The sequence below is a fragment of the Anolis sagrei genome, chromosome 2 (genome assembly GCF_037176765.1).
Source record: "Anolis sagrei isolate rAnoSag1 chromosome 2, rAnoSag1.mat, whole genome shotgun sequence".
Lineage (NCBI taxonomy): Eukaryota > Metazoa > Chordata > Lepidosauria > Squamata > Dactyloidae > Anolis > Anolis sagrei.
This window is the reverse complement of record NC_090022.1, coordinates 3356879-3368666: the sequence shown is the minus strand read 5'-3', so window position 1 is coordinate 3368666 and position 11788 is coordinate 3356879. Positions and strand designations below refer to the sequence as shown.

Below are 11788 nucleotides of genomic sequence, written 5' to 3'. Positions count from 1 at the left end.
GATGGATGGATGGCATCCTTGAAGTGACTGGACTGACCTTGAAGGAGCTGGGGGTGGTGACGGCCGACAGGGAGCTCTGGCGTGGACTGGTCCGTGAGGTCACGAAGAGTCGGAGACGACTGAACGAATGAACAACAACAATAGTATTATATACACTATAGAATTATTATGCATTGCAATAATGTAATATTGCAGTGGTGTAGTACAATGATGTATTTTATATAGTTACTATATATTATAGTATGTTAGTATATTGACCGGGCTGTGGCGCAGCTAACTGATAACCAGCTGCATTAAATCTCTACTGACCAAGAGGCCATGAGTTCGAAGCCAGCCTGGGTCGGAGTGAGCTTCCGGCCAATAGTCTAGCTTGCTGTCGACCTTTGCAGCCCGAAAGATAGTTGCATCTGTCAAGTAGGAAATTTAGGTACTGCTTTATGCAGGGAGGCTAATTTAACTAATTTACGATGCCATAAAACCTTCCAGCAGCGTGCAGCAGAATGAGGAAGTACTCCATCAAAGGACTCGGTGTCACAAGTGGACAGTGAAGCAACAGCTCCCCTTGTGGCCGGAACCGAACATACTCTCATGAAGCCGGAAAGCTGAAATGTTAAATTGCCTCTGTGTCTGTCTATATATGTTGTATGACTAATTGGCATTGAATGTTTGGCATGTATATGTGCATTGTAATCCGCCCTGTAATACTATAATGATGCAAAACAGTATTATTAAAATGAAATGCTATTAAAATACAAGACCTCTTAAACGTATAATATATTATTGTTATATTGCATTATAATGCAGTAATGTTATAGTGATAATATAACACTATTGTATTATAATGCAATGCCATCAAAATACAATAAAAGACATTTAAAAGACATTTGTATTTTAATGGCATTGCATTTTAATAATATTGTTTTGCATCATTACAACATTACATTACTATGTGTTATGTTTATGTTTTCATTATATGTTACTATTATATATTATACAATATTACACATGCACTATTACAGTATTATATAATCTAGTATTTATGCATTCCAATAATATAATTACAATATTACTATGTGTTATGTTTGTTTTCATTATATATTATTATTATTATATATTATACAATATTACAAATGCACGGTTACAGTATTATATATTCTAGTATTTATGCATTGCAATAATATAATTACAATATTACATTAAAATGTGTTTTGTTTATGTTTTTATTATATATATATATTATATTATACAATGTTTAATGTTATTACAAATGTACTATCACTGTATTATATATTCTAGTATTTATGCATTGCAATAATATAATATTAATAGTGTGTTACTACTGCAATAATATAATATTGCAATAATATAATTTAATATAATATTGCAATTATTGCAATAATGTAATATTGCAATAATATAATTTAATATAATATTGCTATTATTGCAATAATGTAATATTGCAATAATATAATTTAATATAATATTGCAATTATTGCAATAATATAATATTGCAATAATATAATTTAATATAATACGCAATTATTGCAATGTAATACTGCAATAATATAATTTAATATAATATTGCAATTATTGCAATAATGTAATGTTGCAATAATATAATTTAATATAATATTGCAATTATTGCAATAATATAATTTAATATAATATTGCAATTATTGCAATAATATAATATTGCATTATTATATTGCAATGCAAAATTGCAATACTGCATTGCAAGATATAACATTGCAATGATGTATAATGCATCACAATATAATATTTACAATGATCCATTATAATGATGTGTTGCAATAATGTGATTGTATTTGCATTGGATTTCAATAGGAAACATCTGCAGGCCAGTGGTTTCATGCAGCACTTCCTTCTATGCATTTGTGCATTGCATTCATGTCTTCTATGCAAATGGCCTGTGCAAATGCCATTAATAAATTGCTCCTTTCCCCCCAATTAACCCAATGATCTTCCTCCATTTTTAATTTTTGCAAAAATCAATTAATGCACTGCGATTAATGCAGCCAGGCCTCCCTTCCCAGTGTGCATTAATCCCCGTGCATTGCTTAATTGAGCCTTAATGAGCCCCCTTCCAAGGCCAAACAACAACAAAGAACTCAATGCAAACCTTGCAACGTCCTTCTCTCCTTCTTGGGCACAAAGGCAAAAGGAGGCAACACTTCAGGTTCCCAAGCGACCTGCAGAGAGCCCTAGAGAAAGGCAGCGCCAGTGCGCATGCTCAGCCTTCCTGCACAAAAAGAGGGTGCCCGAATGGGAGCCGGAAGTGTTGGGGCTTCTTAGGCTCTCCTCGTTGGCTTTTCCTCTTTGGCCTCCATTCCAGACCTGGCTGAGAGTCCATTGTGATTGTTGTTATTATTATTTCTATGTATTCTAATATACTATGATTCTTATTGAGATAGAACATGATACAAATAAAATAATAATATTACTAAAGATGGAATATATTCATATGTATTATAATATAATACAATAATAATACAAGATATATGTTAAAATGTATTCTAATATATACTATAATGATCACACATAAAATGTGATATTATTGTTATTGTTATTGTTATTTCGATGTATTCCAATATACAATGTATACTGCACCGGGATTGTGGTGCAGCTGGCTGAGTGTCAGCTGTATTAAGATCACTCTGATCAAAATGGTCATGAGTTCGAAGCCAGCCCAGGTTGGAGTGGGTTTCCAACCAATTGTGTGTAGCCTGTTGTTGACCTTTGCAACCCGAAAGACAGTTGCATCTGTCAAGTAGGAAAATAAGGTACCACCTTAAAGTGTTGTTCATTCATTCAGTTGTCTCCAACTCTTCGTGACCTCATGGACCAGCCCACGCCAGAGCTCCCTGTCGGCCGTCACCACCCCCAGCTCCTTCAAGGTCAGTCCGGTCACTTCAAGGATGCCATCCATCCATCTTGCCCTTGGTCGGCCCCTCTTCCTTTTGCCTTCCACTTTCCCCAGCATCATTGCCTTCTCCAGGCTTTGCTGTCTCCTCATGATGTGGCCAAAGGACTTCAGCTTGGCCTCTAGTATCTTTCCCTCCAGTGAGCAGCCGGGCTTTATTTCCTGGAGGATGGACTGGTTGGATCTTCTCGCAGTCCAAGGCACTCTCAGAACTTTCCTCCAACACCTTAAAGTGTGGGGAGGCTAAATTCACTGATTTATGAAGCCATAAAGAAGTCTCCAGCAAAGCATTCCAGCGGGGAAGCATGCGGGGAATGCGGAAGTGCTTCATCAGTGTCGCAGATGGATGATGAAAGCGACAGCTCCCCTAGAGGCCAGAAAAAAGTTAAATAGCCTCTGACTATGTCTGTATATGTTTGTATGTCAAAAATTGGCATTGAATGTTTGCCATATATGTGTACACTGTAATCCGCCCTGAGTCCCCTGTGGGGTGAGAAGAAGGGCGTAATAGAAAAGCTGTAAATAAATAAAAAATAAAATAAATACTATGATTCTCACTGAGACAGAACGTGATACAAATAAAATAATATTACTAAATAAAATAATATTACTAAATAAAATAATATTACTAAAGATGACACCTTCACCATTTGGAGCCATGGAGAAGAAGAACTCAACAGGTTCCTGGACCAGCTTAACAGCATCCACCCTAACATCCAGTTCACCATGGAAAAAGAAAATGAAGGAAGTCTGCCTTTTCTAGATGTCCTAGTCATCAGCAAACAAGATCAACAATTGGGTCACACCGTCTACAGAAAACCCACACACAGAGATAGATATCTACATCAAAACTCCAACCATCACCCAAGTAAAAAAAGAAGCCCCATCAAAGCCTTGGCAGACCGTGCAAGAAGAATCTGCGAAGCCCACCTTCTCCTCCAAGATGAACTGAACCACCTCAACTGGGCTCTCCAGGCCAATGGATACTCCACCTCAGACAGCAGAAGAGCTGCAAGACAACCGAGAACAAGCCACGAGAGTCAAGATGAAGATCCACCCAGAGGAAAGGTGTTCCTGCCAGACATCAAGGGAACCACTGACCGCATAGGGAAGCTGATGAGGAAACACAACATACAAACTATCTCCAGACCCACCAAGAAAATCCAACCAATGCTACGTTCAGCAAAGGACAAGAGGGATCCTCCCACCTCTGCAGGAGTCTACCGTATCCCATGCAGCTGTGGACAAGTCTACAGAGGGACCACCAAACGCAGCATTGCCCAGACACGCATCAAGGAACACGAAAGGCACTGCAGACTCCTTCAACCAGAGAAGTCAGCCATAGCAGAGCACCTGATGAACCAGCCTGGACACAGCATAATATTTGAGAACACAGAAATGCTGAACACACCAACAACCACCATGTCAGGCTACACAGAGAAGCCATTGAAGTCCACAAGCATGTGGACAATTTCAACAGAAAGGAAGAGACCATGAAAATGAACAAAATCTGGCCACCAGTATTAAAAAACTCCAAAATTACAACAGCAAAACAGCAGAGAGGAAACAACCAGGCACATCTTAACACCTCTCAACAAAACATTTTCCCAGGCTCAGGCAGGCCTTCAAATGCTAATGAAGGTGGTCAGTTGAAACATTCACGCCTAGCTCCAGCAGAGAAGAGCTCTTTGCCCCACCCCAGCCATTCCACAGATATATAAACCCATTGTCCTAATTCCAACAGACCTCACCACCTCTGAGGATGCTTGCCATAGATGCAGGCGAAACGTCAGGAGAAATGCCTCTAGAACATGGCCCTATAGCCTGAAAAAACCCACAAGAACCTAATAACAATACAGTACAAAGCAAATTAAAAACATAAGCAATGACAAAACATTACACTATTACACAGTAAAAACCAGGGCCGGGCCAGTGATGGGTACAGGTTAAAAAGTGCTGGGTGTGGCAGGAAGTATGTTGGGATTCTGGGCAAGTGCAATGTGCAGAGAGTCTTAAACACTAATAAAGTGCTTCTGGGACGTAGTGCTGGAGATTATCCTATTCCGGAAAGGCACATCGGAATAGCCAGCTCTTCAAGTTCTTCCTAAAGACTGCCAACGTGGGTGCTAGTCTAATGTCTTTGGGGAGGGTGTTCCAGAGTCGGGGGGCAACCACAGAGAAGGCCCTGTCCCTCGTCCCCACCAAATGCGCCTGCGACGCAGGTGGGATCGCGAGCAGGGCCTCTCCGGATGAATGAAGGGAGCGCGTGGGTTCATAAACGGAGATGCGGTCACGCAGGTAGGCAGGTCCCAAACCGTTCAGGGCTTTGTAGGTAAGCACCTGCACCTTGAAGTGGGTTCGGTAGGTAAACGGCAGCCAATGGAGCTCCTTAAACAGGAGGGTTGACCTCTCTCTGTAAGGAGCGCTGGTTAACATCCTGACCGCCGCCCGTTGAACCAGTTGGAATTTCCGAGCCATTTTCAAGGGCAGCCCCACGTAGAGTGCATTACAGTAATCCAATCTAGAGGTGACCAAGGCATAGAATCAAAGAGTTGGAAGAGACCTCCTGGGCCATCCAGTCCAACCCCATTCTGCCAAGAAGCAGGAATATTGCATTCAAATCACCCCTGACAGATGGACATCCAGCCTCTGCTTAAAAGCTTCCAAAGAAGGAGCCTCCACCACACTCCGGGGCAGAGAGTTCCACTGCTGAACGGCTCTCACAGTCAGGAAGTTCTTCCTCATGTCAGATGGAATCTCCTCTCTTGTAGTTTGAAGCCATTGTTCCATTGCGTCCTAGTCTCCAAGGAAACAGAAAACAAGCTTGCTCCCTCCTCCCTGTGGCTTCCTCTCACATATTTATACATGGCTATCATATCTCCTCTCAGCCTTCTCTTCTTCAGGCTAAACATGCCCAGCTCCTTAAGCCGCTCCTCATAGGGCTTGTTCTCCAGACCCTTGATCATTTTAGTCGCCCTCCTCTGGACACATTCCAGCTTGTCAATATCTCTCTTTGGCCGGACCACCCCGGCCAAATCAACCAATAATACAAGATATATTTATATGTATTTTAATATATACTATAATTACTGTCGAGACACAGATACCTTAAAGAGCCACACACTGTATTAAGTCCAACAAAAGTTTATTGTAGCAAACAGAAACAGAAGCCCAAAGGAACTTAACTTCAGTGTCTCTGGCCAAAACTCAAAAAACTAACCAAACTTGGAGCTGAAAATGCAAACAAAAAATAATCCGGATTATTCAGGAAAAAGAACTGCAGTTCCAAAGCAGAAAGCAAACAATGCCGCACTTAAAGAGTTAACAGCAAGGGGAGTCACCAAAAGAGAGGAGATTCCATCTGAACATGAGGAAGAACTTCCTGACTGTGAGAGCCGTTCAGCGGAGGGGAGAGAAATGTCCCAAATAGCAGTTGCAACATCACACTTGCCGCAAGCAGACAAGAGTTCTTTCTCCCACCCTGGACATCATTCCACAGATGTATAAACCTCATTTGCCTAGTTCCCAACAGACCTCACAACCTCTGAGGATGCCTGCCATAGATGTGGGCCAAACGTCAGGAGAGAATGCTTCCGGAACATGGTCAGACAGCCCGGAACGCTCACAGCAACACTGTGATTACAGCCATAAAAGCCTCCAACAACACACTTGTCACATAATCCATCTTCCAATGAAATAATATCATGAGATGGGAATGGTGGTGTGGGATAAGTTCTAAGTCACTTTTAGGAATCTAACTTGGATATTGCCATTCTGTGTACTCCAATATCCAGACCATGGGAAACCTGGCTTTCTTGGAATGCTGGGGACTGTTCTCCAAAATAGTAATTTCCACCAACTTGTGTATATACTGTGTACACAAATGATCAGCCACTGCCAGAAGGGACAGAGAGTTTCATCTATGCTGACGATGGTGCCATCACCACTTGAAGCAGGGAGCTTTGAAACTGTTCAACAAAAGCTCTCTGAAGCTCTAGGTGCTCTTACTGCCTATTACAGGGAAAGCCAGCTGATTCCTGATCCATCTAAAATGCAGGCATGTGCTTTTCACCTTAAGAACAGTTAAGCATCTTGAGCTCTGAGGACCACCTGGGAAGGAATGGCCTTGGGCGAAGCCTCCCTTGCCTGCTTTATAACCCCGCCGGCTGGCAAGCGGGGAGAGCCAGGCGATGAAGGCTTCATGCGAGGCCAGGCCTCGAGTGGAGCCCCCTTTGCCTGGCTCTCGCCCTCACCGGCCGGCAGGGTTGTGAGCCAGGTGAGGGTGGTATCAAGGGCCCCCGCCCAGTAATTGGTCTGCACTGCAGCGGAGAGTTCCACAGTTCCTGGAAGCCAAAATTGGGATAAACTGATGTCCCAACAGACAGCTCAAACTAGGACTGCACTCAGCCTCTGTTACTTTCCCTCTAGCCCTGACTTTGTATCTAATCCCTAATAAAAGTGCTTGAGAATTGCAACTTTTAACTTTTCCGCTTGATACTTTGTGTCCTTCACTTGCCTGAGCTAACCAATGCATGAAATAAACCCTTTTCCAGTTCCAGAGAGCCATGAGCCTTCCTGGGATGCCTTTCGGGCATCCCAGGGACGCCGGATCTGCGTCAATTGAAACCGCGGATACAGGAATCTCCCTTTCGGGGGCCCGTATCCGCTAAAAACTCAAAATGGCGGATCGTCTCCGTTTTAATGCCATATTTTTCTGTGCTTAATTCTAAACTAAACTGCTATCTTGCTTTTCTTATTTTGGACCCCTACGCCCGGGAAATAACCTTTCTATTTTTGAGAATATAATTTGACAGAAAACAAGGAGACCCTACCAAATTCAGTCTCAATAACAAGGGTGGCTCCACTCAAGGCTTGGCCACGGGTGAAACCTTCCCATCTGCCTCACAACCCCACCTGCCAGCAAGCGAGGAGAGCCAGGCGAGAGAGGCTTCGTGCAAGGCCAGGCCTCGAGCGGAGCCCCGATTGCCTGGCTCTTGCCCTCATCGCCAGGCAGGGTTGCGAGCCAGGCGAGGGTAACTCCGCTCGAGACCTCAGGCAAACTCTCCCACACCTGCTTTGGAACTCCACCAGCTGGCAAGCAGGAAGAGCCAGGCGAGGGAGGCTTCATGCGAGGCCAGGCATTGAGCAGAGCCCCTATTGCCTGGGTCTTGCCCCTAATTTAAGCAACGCAGATGACATTGCTATCAGAAAACAGCAAAGGGTTGGAATGATGAGCAGAAGATCAAAAGATTTAGAGCAGAACATCAAAAGAACAAAAAATGACCACAGATGATGCACATTACTTTAAAGCAGATGAGGATAGATAAGAGAACGAACCCAGAGGGTGATCCTCCCCAAATGCTTCCTGAAAAGAAATGACAAGTAGAGTGCCATAAACAGGACTCCATCCTGGGCCCAGTTCTGTTCAGGATCTTGATTAATTACTTAGATCAGTGGTTCTCAACTTGGGGGTTGCGACCTCCAAGGGGGTCGTTTGGTGAATTAGGAGGGTTCACGAGGCTACCTCCTTTGGACCTGCCCTTTCACCTGCTCAAAATGGCTGGGTGAAGCCTCCCTCGCCTGCAGGCTGGTGAGGTCATTAGCCAGGCAATGGGGGCTCCTCTCAAGGCGTGGCCTCACACGAAGCCTCTCTCGCCTGTTATTTTTATGACAGAACCAATTAGGAACTGCCATTTATAATGAAATTTTGAAAGTTTTGTTAGAGTTCTGGAATTTTCACCACCAGAACTTTAGCAAACTGTAGAAGCAAAGCACCAGCGCCTCCTAGTTTTCACCACTAGAACTTTAGTTTTGTAAGTACTTTAGAACCATTTAGAACCATGGATTGTAGGGCTGGGCGGTTTCTTTTCGTTAACTCGTAATTCGTTAAAAATTCGTTATTTTTTTTGTTAACGAAGCGATAACGAACCATTCTGGAGCAGCTTAAAAACGAAACGAATTTTTCAATTCGTTTCGTAAATGCTTCGTATTTCGTTATGTATTCGTTTTGTTATTGGTTTGAGGTCGTTTCGTTATTATTTCCGCATGTCTGGGGCAAGTTTTATAGTTGTTTTTTGTTTAATTAGTGAAAAAAAATTATAATATCACACCAACAGTCAACAACAGAGGGAGAGGGAAGCTTCAGAAGTTCCCCCTGTCCCATTTGGAGGTTTTTTAGCGTATTGTGCGGTCGCGCCCGCCATTAACGAATTGATTCGTTATTGTTTCGTTATTGTTTTGTAATTTTTTTTACGATTTACGAAATTTCGTAAATATCGAACTTTTTTTAAAAAAAATTCGGAATTCTTTTAAATATCGAAACGCAAAAAACCCCAAAAAACGAATCGATTTTAGAAACAAATTTTTCCGTTGTTACCCAGGCCTAATTGCACATGCCTACTTGTCATATGTTCCATAGTTGATGATGGTTGGTGGTGGTAGACCTGGTAGTTGGTGATGGAAGGGTTAATGTAAGTCTTCTTTCTAATGGGCTGAGTAACAGTTTACAGGTAAAAGCAATTAGGGGCGGAGGTGTGCAGGAGATGGGTTGCAGCTGGGTGTTACTGGATTTAAGGAGCTAACCTTGAGTCTGATCTTTGGGAAAAAAGTATTTGTTGCATTTTGGTGGTGGGTGGTGCTGGTTTTTCCCCCAGGTCTGTTGGATTTTCAGTATCCTGACCTGTCTCCTGTAATCCTGGAACCTTGAACCTTTGGACTGGCTTTGACTACAGTATAGACTCTTGATCCCTGGACTCTGTTATTGAACTCTCGGCATTTGACCACTGGACTGGACCCTTTTGACTACAAAGTTATTTTTGCTATCCGTTTTTGTTTATTCTGTAGCTGAGTGTTATCTTTGTGTTTTATATTTTGGTCTATTAAAACAGCCAGCAAGTAAGTGCTGTTTTAATTAAACTGTTTGATAAAACTGGGGGTTTGATTAATCTCTACCTAAATAGGTAGAGCCCTGCCAACGTGACACTACAAATTACTCATTGGGAGCTGGAGACTTTTGCAGTCAGGGATGAAACCCAACAGCTAAATCAAAATCAGCTTCATTCTCAGATAGCTGTTGTGGGAACAGCGGTGAAAGGTCCTTCTCAGGCATGTGCCTCTCTTCTGAGCGTAATTCAGAAGAGACGCCACATCCCCAAATCCAAGAGACCCTGGCCCAGCAACTGAATCGCCATCCCCATTCCCTCATTCATGAATATCAACATGAACATTAGATACCATAACAGGTTGAACAGGACGATATACAACAGTGTCAGATGGAAAGGAGTAATAGAGTTGGGCATCATCTGCATACAGATGATATCGAATTCCAAAACTTTGGATGATCCCTCCCAGCAGTTTAATGTAGATGTTAAATAACATCAGGGATAATAATTACCCCTGTGGAACTCCACATTCCACAGGCCATGGGGCCGAACAGGACTTCCCCAACACCACCTTTTGGAGACATCCCATAAGGAAGGACTGGAACCACTTCAATCTCCAAGGCCCATCCCTGTCAGTTGCTCCAGGAGGATATCATGGTCAATGGTACCAAAAAGCCACTGAGAGATCTAGGAGGACCAGAAGGGTGACATTCCTCCTGTTCAGTCCCCCTGAAGAACATCCACCAAGACAATCAAAGTGGTTGGCATTCCATGGATCAAGTCATGCCCAATGTCTTCCAAGTAGTGAAAAACACACCTGTGCACCAAGAGAATAAGATACACCTGCGATTCTACGTTGAAATGAAAAATAATGCCTCCACCTTCGTTACTTGGGTTTTGGATTAGAATATTTTAATAAATCAAACACAGAAATAATCCTCAGAATGTGCTCTTTAACTACCACTATAATCACCAGACAATTGGATATGTTTCTGCCAACTATGGACAACCACTTCACTTTTCCACATAATCACCAGACAATTGGATACATTTCTGCCAACGAACAAGTTTTCTGAAGCCGTCACGGAAGAAGTCGACACTCTGCTTCCGCAACCAGCGTCTCACAGTTGTCTCAACATCTTCATCAGAAGCATAATGATGTCCCCACATCAACACAATCACCATAAACAGCTTGCATTCCCTGATGAATCTCCTTTGGGGCGACACCTTCTGCTGTCAAGAATTCAATTACTGCACGTTGCTTAATTTGCATTGACCAAACATGTGTGCAGGTTCCATACTTCACACTTTAACAGCACGACTGTTCAATGCGAAGGCTTCCTGCCAAAACGGAACTGTAGAGGAGTCTACTGAACAAGCTAGTACCTGCTGCAGTACTGCCATCTGCATTTAGATACATTGTGATGCTTTTCTCAATTTTTATTGATGTACGTATTTTTATATGGCATCGAATTGTGCAAACTTGTTTGCCGCCCTGAGTCACCTTTGGGCTGATATGGGAGGGGCAGAAATGGCGTAAATAAAATAAATAATAAATCTGTTGAGGAATTACGAAGGTGGAGGCATTACTTTTCATTCAACCCTCATATGATGAATCTCATTTTTGGAGATGTCTATACAAGAAAAAAAATTGAGTGTTAAAACTGGAGAAATAAAGAATGTATACTTTTGGAAAATTTACACCAACTCTAACTCAGACTGTGCTGTCACACGCTGGGCCTGTGAAAGAGTCTGTAGACAGGACGTGTTTTCTGTATGCCCAACGGGACGCCGGGGGTGCCTCGGATGAGAAGCCTTCTGGATTTCCCTAAACAAAGTCTTTAGAAACTTGGAAAGTTTAACAGAGTTCTTTATTATTGCTTAGGTCTTCAATAAATCAAACAAACACTTCAAGGCTTTGAATCAACTGGTGGCTTTCTTAATCTTGTCCACAAGGGACAGGCAA

General features: G+C 42.5%; 1 protein-coding gene across 1 annotated transcript in view; it reads right to left on the bottom strand.

Annotated features, from left to right (window-relative positions):
- The window catches only part of LOC132765838 (zinc finger protein 124-like), a 10572-nt gene extending 8330 nt beyond the window's left edge, over positions 1-2242 (bottom strand). The window contains exon 1 of the mRNA XM_067463299.1: positions 2141-2242. The gene's annotated coding sequence lies outside the window, so the exon portion shown is untranslated. The remainder of the gene's footprint in view (positions 1-2140) is intronic.
- Positions 2243-11788: the final 9546 nt, after the last annotated feature.